Source organism: Patagioenas fasciata, chromosome 1, assembly GCF_037038585.1.
Source record: "Patagioenas fasciata isolate bPatFas1 chromosome 1, bPatFas1.hap1, whole genome shotgun sequence".
NCBI classification, from domain to species: Eukaryota; Metazoa; Chordata; class Aves; order Columbiformes; family Columbidae; genus Patagioenas; species Patagioenas fasciata.
In genome coordinates, this window is record NC_092520.1 from 169,340,581 (window position 1) to 169,348,792 (window position 8,212).

General features: G+C 44.9%; 1 long non-coding RNA gene across 1 annotated transcript; it reads left to right on the plus strand.

The window, feature by feature from the left end:
• Positions 1 to 4,452: 4,452 nt before the first annotated feature.
• On the plus strand, positions 4,453 to 6,729 carry LOC139827068 (uncharacterized). Its single transcript, XR_011737258.1, has 3 exons — positions 4,453 to 4,555; positions 5,210 to 5,327; positions 6,504 to 6,729. It is a non-coding gene; the product is annotated as an uncharacterized lncRNA (long non-coding RNA).
• The last annotated feature ends 1,483 nt before the right edge of the window (positions 6,730 to 8,212 follow it).

Consider the following 8,212-nt stretch of genomic DNA (forward strand, 5'->3'; position numbering starts at 1 on the left):
ACAGCTTCTCATCCGACTTTTGAGGCATGGTTTCCACTCTCTCCAGTCACTGTTTTTCTTGGCCTTTTTCCAGATGTGAGTGATTTGATAAAATCCTGGTCCAAATGTAGAGTTTCTGCAGCTGTAATCACTTCTGGCAGCCTGCTGAATAAGATAAGCTGATCTCCAAATATTAAAAAGATTGGACTGATACGAAGCTTTACTCCATCATTCTTGAAAAACAAACAATAATCACCACTCCACGAAGGGCTGTTCTTGGAAGAAGATCTGATTTTTAACACAGAAAACTGAGAACAGTAATAACAGCCTTGCTTAGTTTCTCTTCATAACATCAGTGATGCCATGACTCTGTATTTTTAAACCAAAATATCCCTTTAAGCTATTGGTAGGTCTTATAACTATTTCTGTACAAAGACAAAGATTGAGTAGATGTAAACTGGTATTTGTATGTCACTCCAGCATTCTTTGGCAGTGTTATTAGTATCTGCACCATCCAGACTTTCTTTTCCAAAACTGCTGCCTTCCTGAAAGTGCACATAAAAAGGCTAAAAAGAGAGCCCTAGGCTCACACCTACTCAGTGATGTTATGCTGAAAATTCACTGAGCTTCAATGGTCATGCTGACACATCGATGAAAAGAATCATGTAGTCTTTACTATGTTAACTATTCCGTGTAATGACAGAACCATTCAGGTTGCAGGAGTCTTCAGGAGGTCTCTAGTCCAACCCACTGGTCAAAGCAGGATTTGGTCTGAGATAGAATCAGGTTGCTCAGGGTTTCGTCTGCCTGGGACCTTAAAACCTCCAAGGATGAAGACTGAACAGCCACTCTGGGCAAACACTGTCCTGATTGAGAAAACGTTTCTCCCTGCATGCAATGCAGCTCAGTCATGAGCTCCCTGCTGAGTTAAGTCAGTTTCCTGATACATGAGCTTGTTTTCCTGCACACTACAATGGTTTTTGTGCTTGGAAGAGATTGTCAGTAAAGACTTGCCAGTTTTCCTGAGTGTTTTTGCCCCTCAGAGCTACCAATTGTCTGAAAAAATTGAAGTTTCTGCTCTCCTGAAGTCCACGGTCTGTAATGTGCTACTTGTCTTCATCACTCTCCTCAATATCTTTAAGTCCACTATTTCAGGGCCTCCACAACCAAGCATGGCTTTGATTATCACTCCCCCAAACAGTGTGAATGCTTTGTGAATAGCAGGTCTAGGGTGTGTGTGTGTGATCCCATGTTGGATTATCTAGCACCTGTGTCAAGCAGTTGGCCCTGACATCTTCCAGAAACTTCCTGGCTTGACCTCATCTCTCTCTAGTGCTCTTCCAACATACATCAGGGAAGTTAAATTGTCTTGTAAGAGGCAGAATATGTGATCTAGAAATATCTTCAAGTTGTTTAAAACAGGCTTCTTCTTCTTCCTCACCTCAATTAAATGGTCATTAACAAACTTACGTCAGACTGTCACATTACTGATTACTCACCCTTATCCCAAACCACAACCCAGCCTACTGCCTAGCCCATTGAGGAGCTCCATTTCTCAAAGCTGTTCTGTCACATATAAGCATCCCTATCACAGCACTCCAGTTGTGTGAGCTATCCCAACATGTCCCAGTTACTCTAATACTGTTGTGGTTCCTCTTCACCAACCACACTGAGGAAACACAACCTGGGCCCCTATGCCCTTAGCCAGCACCCCGAAATCCATGTAGTCTCTCCTGATATGCTTGAAGTCCCTGGCAGTAATGTTGGTGCTCATGTGGAAAAGCAGTGTCCCAGACCCCAGAGCACATCAGGTTGGTGCACAGAGACTTCTATCTCCTGCAGCATGGGGTCTCCAGCAACAACTGAACTTCTGTTCCCCTCCATGCAGATGTTTGGTTGAGGACCAGCCAGCCATGGCACCTTCCTGAAGGGAGGTCATTTCCCTCTGGTCCCAGGACAATGCACTGGCTCTGTAACTGCAGAACCACAGGCCAAGAAGGACTCTGATGTAGGATGCCTGAAATGGTGCAGCCTTCCCCATCTTGTGAGATTCTGTCCATCAGCCCTCTGTGGGCTGTTTCCAACTCTCCTTGCAAATATAGGGCTCCTGGCTCTGCAGGGTTTCTGCAAAGACTCTTTCAGTCTCTTCCTGCTTACCCTCATGGATGGTGTGTGCTGACTCACCTTCTCCTGGTACTTCTTGCAGGCCCGTGAGGCACATGGCCCATTCCTTCACCCAAGACTGCACTTATATCAAGAGTTTCTATGCAACATCCTTTTCTTCTGCCTGAAAATCTTGTCCAGATGGGAAAAGAGAAATTTGGCCAGATATCAAACAGCCCAGTCTGAGCAGAAACATCATTCAGTGCACATGCAGTAAGATAGATGTACCCAAGAAAGATGAAAGATCCCAACAACCTCCCCTGTCTCTCAACCCCACGGTGTGGAGCAGCCTTTGGGTCATCGGTGCCACAAGCACCGCAGGTAGTAAATGCAGCCCAGATCAACCTGCCCATTGGGGTGGGAGAGGGGCTGAGAGAGGGGCTACGGCAGCTCACGGCTGCAAAACTGAGGCACAGTTTCTCTGCAGGGAGAGGGGAGAATCATATGTGGACATCTCTCATCAGTGTACTGGCACTGACAGGGGCATAGAAATGCTGGGAAGAGAAAGCATATGGTGCTGCAGCAGGACATGGCATGTTCGTGGTGATGGGAAAAATACAGAAGGACTTCTATGCCCCACTCACTGATAAAGGATCCCTGGTTTCCCCAGCTCAGCAGACCCTCTCCTGCTGGAGTATCTTAATGCGTAGTCTTGTTTTTCTTGCCCTGAAAAGCACTAGTGTGAAGTGGTCCAAGTGTATGAGTGAGTCCATCAATCTGCATGTGCACAAAGGGTGCCAGCAGTCTAGCACCAGCAGTGGGACAAGCAGGAAAGTGGTGACACATTTGTGGTGGCGGCACTTGCTCTCATGGAAGCACGGACGCTGGTGTCTCCAACCTGGGAGAGCCTGCAGGGAGACAAAGCTTCCTCCAGACCCTGGGCCATGCACAGAACCTACCTGGGCTGGTGACAGCTTCTAAAACCCCAGTGAAGAGTATCATGTAGGCTAGAAATAGTCAAGAGAAATTGTCAAAAACTGGCTTGAAGGGCAACCTGCCTTCCTTTGAAGTGGATTAATACGAGTCATCACAAAAGCTGCATCTGCAACCCTGAGGGGATTTCTAGCTGACAAGGTAGAAACATGAAAGCAATTCAAACCAGTGGGATAGAAAAGGAGAAAATTAATATATAAAGCCACTCGAGTATGGGGTTTTTTTAACTTTATGGCATTTATTTTACACACTTCTCCATCACTAATGGAAATGCCATTAATGCCTTCCAGCAATGTGGAATTTCCTTCTTATGAACCCCTTCCCTGATGTCTGTCTCCAGAGAAACAAAATGTCATGGCCTGAAATCAACCAAGCAGTTCCAATAAAATTATCTGTCACTTATAGTACCTCTTTCCTGCACAGCAAAGCAGCACCCTGTCAGCTTCATCCTACGGTGGGGGAAACTGGAGGAAAGCGAGTTAAGTGATTGATCTGGGTCTCACAAGAACTGGAGGATAAGTGTCCTGCCTTTCCAGCCAGCTCTTGTCCTTCAGGCCACACTACTTCCATCAATGATTTGGTAGTGAAATCATGGCACTGGTATGCCTAAATCCTCTACGGCCCTCACTTTTTTAGCTGTTGTAAACAGCAAATCATTATCCTGGCTATCTTAGCTGACATGGTGGACAAAGACAAGTGCTTAGAGGGAAAGAAAATAACAGGGATGTATAGTGTGGCTTAAGGAAATCACTTAATGACAGGATGTGGAGAAACTCAAAGACAAAAATACCAGAAGGAATGACAAGAATGGTGCCACAGTAAAGAGTGGCTAAAATGCAGGGAGCAGAGCAGAGCCCTAAAAAGGCAGGCTTGGAGAGAGCTAAAGTAGCATCTCACAGGACATTGTTGTGTGCCATGCACTAGTGATTAAATGATGTTACCCTAATGTTAGAAGAAAAGCAAGATGAAGGACAGGAAAGAATATGAGGGGGTGGGAAAGAGCAAATTGAATCTCAGCTTTACTCTTCACTGCAAGTGTTTTTTCACGGTTTGTGGTATACTGCTGCCAAAGAGATCAGCATAAACTGCGCGATGGTGTATGTGTCAGATGTACACATGATACCTGTTTGAGAAGAGAATGCTGCTGCCCTTTACATTCACTTGTAGTATATCCATTATTAGCTTCTTCAAATAAACAAGCTCCAAATCAGAGAAGACAACTTGCACAGAAGAATTTCGCCCTCTATTATCCGTCCATCTCTGGTCCAAAACCCAAAAGAGTCTGGGGCCCGTAGTGGGAACTTACATCTAAAATTAGAAAACTCATGGCAAAAATAGAACTCTGTTTCTTTTAATAGCCTGGTTTTATTTGCAGATACTCTTCAGGGAACGGCCCACTGAAATGTGATCTGGAGCCAAATCTTCGACTACAAAAACTTGTCTTATTTGTGCAGATGGTTTAGTGGACTACTTTTTATTTGTAAGTAATGGGAGATCATTAAAAAATTATTGCACAAAAAATTAGCTGACATGTTCTGAAGATGCTGGTAAAGTGGGGTGCTGAGCGTGTTAGCAGTGAGGGAGAGGCCGATTCCCCTCCTCCACAGTGCAAACAGTGACAGTAGGTCCTACCACATCCACGCAGTTCTGAACTAAGATTATATGCCATGTGTCAAAATGTACCCACTGGTGTCTCAAGTAAACCCTGGGAGGGTATAATGCTATGATGAAAGCCTGACTGCTGAGGTTTTATTCCCCACATTCTGACATATCTAGGGGTTAAATAATAATCCTCTTTGTTTAAATGAACTTGATATGCTTTAATGGATTTTTTTCAACTCCTTTGTTATTGAAGTCGCCATGTATTACTGAGCCTTTGTGTCCCAAATTTACGCAGATGCAATTCCGGCCATGAGCCAAGTCATAAGATGGCAAAACATAAGCCTCGAGAGCAGCAGGCTTAGGAAAATACACCATTTACAACTCCTGCCATGAAGTACTTTCAAAGGCCTAATTTTAGATGTATGCACTGGAATCAAATAGCAAAGGGATCAGTGGGGTGAGGAATGGAGGATTGTTTATTCAAATGTCAATTATAATTAACCTAGAGCATGATGATATTCTCCTGTCCCAGGTCATTTGTGGTGACATGTAACACCATCCTTGGAAGTTGGCAGGACATCCCAAGAAAGATGTTCCTCACCTCGGGCAACAAAACTGCCAAACGTTTCTGTCAACGTGTGTCCACGAAGGTTTGCTTTGGTGTCTGTCCATGAAGGGCTGTCCTCTGGCACAAGCAGATCAAGCAGCTTCCCTTGGCCCTTCCCACCACCCTCCTCATTGCTGAAAGGCCACTCCGGGTTATGTTCCTGCACCACCACCCATGCCATCATCTTGCTTTTTCATATTGCATGATTGCAAACTGCCTGCGCTTAGAGAGGAGAAATTACTCTCAGGGTGTGAAGGGAGCAAAGGCTCCCAGTACTTGGGCTACAGGAGGCTCAAAGAAATCAGGAGGCAGTGTCAGTCCTCTCCCATGGGAATGGCCTCACCACCTGCATCCCTGGTTCTCCCAGGAGCCGGCTGTGGGATGCCACATACTGATGTCTGGTGATGCCTGGGACTGTTGTGCTCCTCCTCACTTCCATATTTCCTTTTTCTCCTCTCTTCCCTTCCTCTGGACGGGGATGGCAGCTGCCCATGAGATGAGGTGGAGCCCCTTCGGCAGCAAAGGGAGCCATCAGACAGGCACACTGTGTAGGGTTTTTTTCTACTTTTGCCATAGGCTCTTCTCAGAGTCAAGCAATTCTGCTGTGTTTTGCCAATCTACTGCCTAGTAAGACAGCATCATATCTACAGTTACGCCGCAGCAACACATACATAAAGCCCAAGGCCAAGAGCTTCAAAATTTGAAACCCACACATTGGCTTGTGGCATAACTATACGCATAAAAATGGGAGGATCCCAATTCCTCACTCCACTCTGGCGGTTTTATGCTAGTTTAACGCTTGATTTCCATGTAATGAGGCTGTAATAAAAGAAGCGTAACGGAGTGGAACAGCACACAACAGGCTGAGGCCTCATGTACGGGAGTCCTAGAAAACTCATTGGGACCCCCAGAGCTCAGAAGTGCTCGCCGCTGCCTCGCCATATCCAGAGACCTGCTCCTGAGCAGAGGGCGACTCCATTTCCTTCAGGCTCCTGTGCTGCCACCTCTCAAACCGATTTCCCCAGGGCAGAAGGTGCATCTTGCCATTACCACCACTCATTGGCCAAAGGTCCCATTTCACACGTAGTCTTACTTCTACAAATTGTGTTCGGGAGCCCAGGCATTAACAGTAACAAACCCTACTAACCTGTTTGGTGGCTGAGATCAGAGTTTGGAGATTATTCACATTTAACTCCCAACTCATTTATTTCCATTCCAGAAGCTGAGGTGGAAAAGATCTGGATCTTCCTCCCTTCAAACCATTACTGGAGAAGCTTTGGAAAGGCTAACGATGCGTGGCCTAAACAGTCTCACCTGTCCAACTGGACAGAGCGGAGTTTGTCTGACCAAATGTGGTCATCTCTAATGCGGGTATCAACAGCTGACACTAGATCTGCCCTTCCTTAATAGTTGATGAACGTTTCAGATGAACTTCCAGGCTGTACTCGCCACATACTAAAGCAATGTCTCAAGGAGACCAGATGAATCAGGCTTTCTCAAGCATGATTTCCTCAAGCAGCTTTCTCAAATGTGGATATCTGCACTGGAGGAATCTAAAACAGACAAGATGAACTCTGTCTTTAATGACTCTTTCCATACTTCAGTAAGCTTCCAACAAGTCACTAACTGCATTTGAAGCACAGTTCTGTGTCCCAGTGTCCTGGAAAATGTTTAAATCACAGCCAGAAGCTCCTTCTCACACGAATTGCATGTGCAATACATAACGACTTCCTGCTCCCAGCCAGGAACCGGGATTACTGAATGCAGCTGCACAACTGCATTTTGCTTGTTGAGACACGAGAGCAACAAATCCCTTCTAGGTGATAATGGGCTTTGGAAACCGGGCCACCTGCTGGCTTCATCTTTTAAGAGATACAGTGACAATGGAGTTTTAAATGAACCTAATAAAAATAAATGGACATAGATGAAGATGTCACAGCAGCTTGTAGGCTCCAGTTTGTATGCAATTTAACAAATGTTGTCATGCTCTTTGTCAGACTTCTGACAATATTACTATGGGGGATGGTAGTAGTCAGTCAGCACAGACCTGTATAAATCTGGTGCATGCAGTTGCCTTCATTTGGGCCATAAGAAGGAATGGTTAAATATCTTCAAATGTAAAGACCCCTGAAGCCATTGCCCAAGGAAATGGCTACCATCACAGCAAAGCTGAAGCAGAAGCTTAGACACCACCGAAAATTCAGAGGCTCTCTGAAAACTAACCATGAGCGCAGGATATGTCAGTTATATCCACAAGCAAAAAGATGCAGTTAAGCAAGAGAAAGCTGGCAAATGAAGACTGATGTTGTCATGTCCCAAGGAGAGAGCGCAGGCAGAAAGTGTACTCACTGGAAGAGTTGTCTTGAAAATGATGAGCAAGGAAACTGCCAGATATTTGTTTTTACTGCATTCACAGAAAGAGGATTTTGTAAAATACTTCATTCTTTGTAAATAATCAGTATAATCCCAGAGAGCTAGTAACTGACTTCCGTAATCAATTCTCCTTGCACACCCTGAATATTGGTTAGCCTCTCCATGCAAGGGGCAATAATATACTGTCCAGGAACCTGAGTGATCAAGGATAAGGTAGATTTCTGTGGCTTGCGCTGAAAAAGGCAGAACTGTCAGTATGTTGATAAGACAGTGACCAGGACAACTTTTTATTCTGTGACTCACTGTTGAAAGACTGTTCTGTATGCTACTTACCCCTCTCCTTAGTTTGGACGCACTGTACTCAGTGATGCTACCAAAATCAATATTGTAGATAAGATTATAGACTTGGCTAGAGTCAAGGAGGTGCTGCAGGGAAGTAAAAAACAGTAATCTGAAAGTGCATGGCATAAAGAGTACCCTATTCATTTTCAGACAATTAGCTACCCATAAGGAAAACTAAAAACGTCCACGGCAGATGTCAAAGAAAGTGTACTG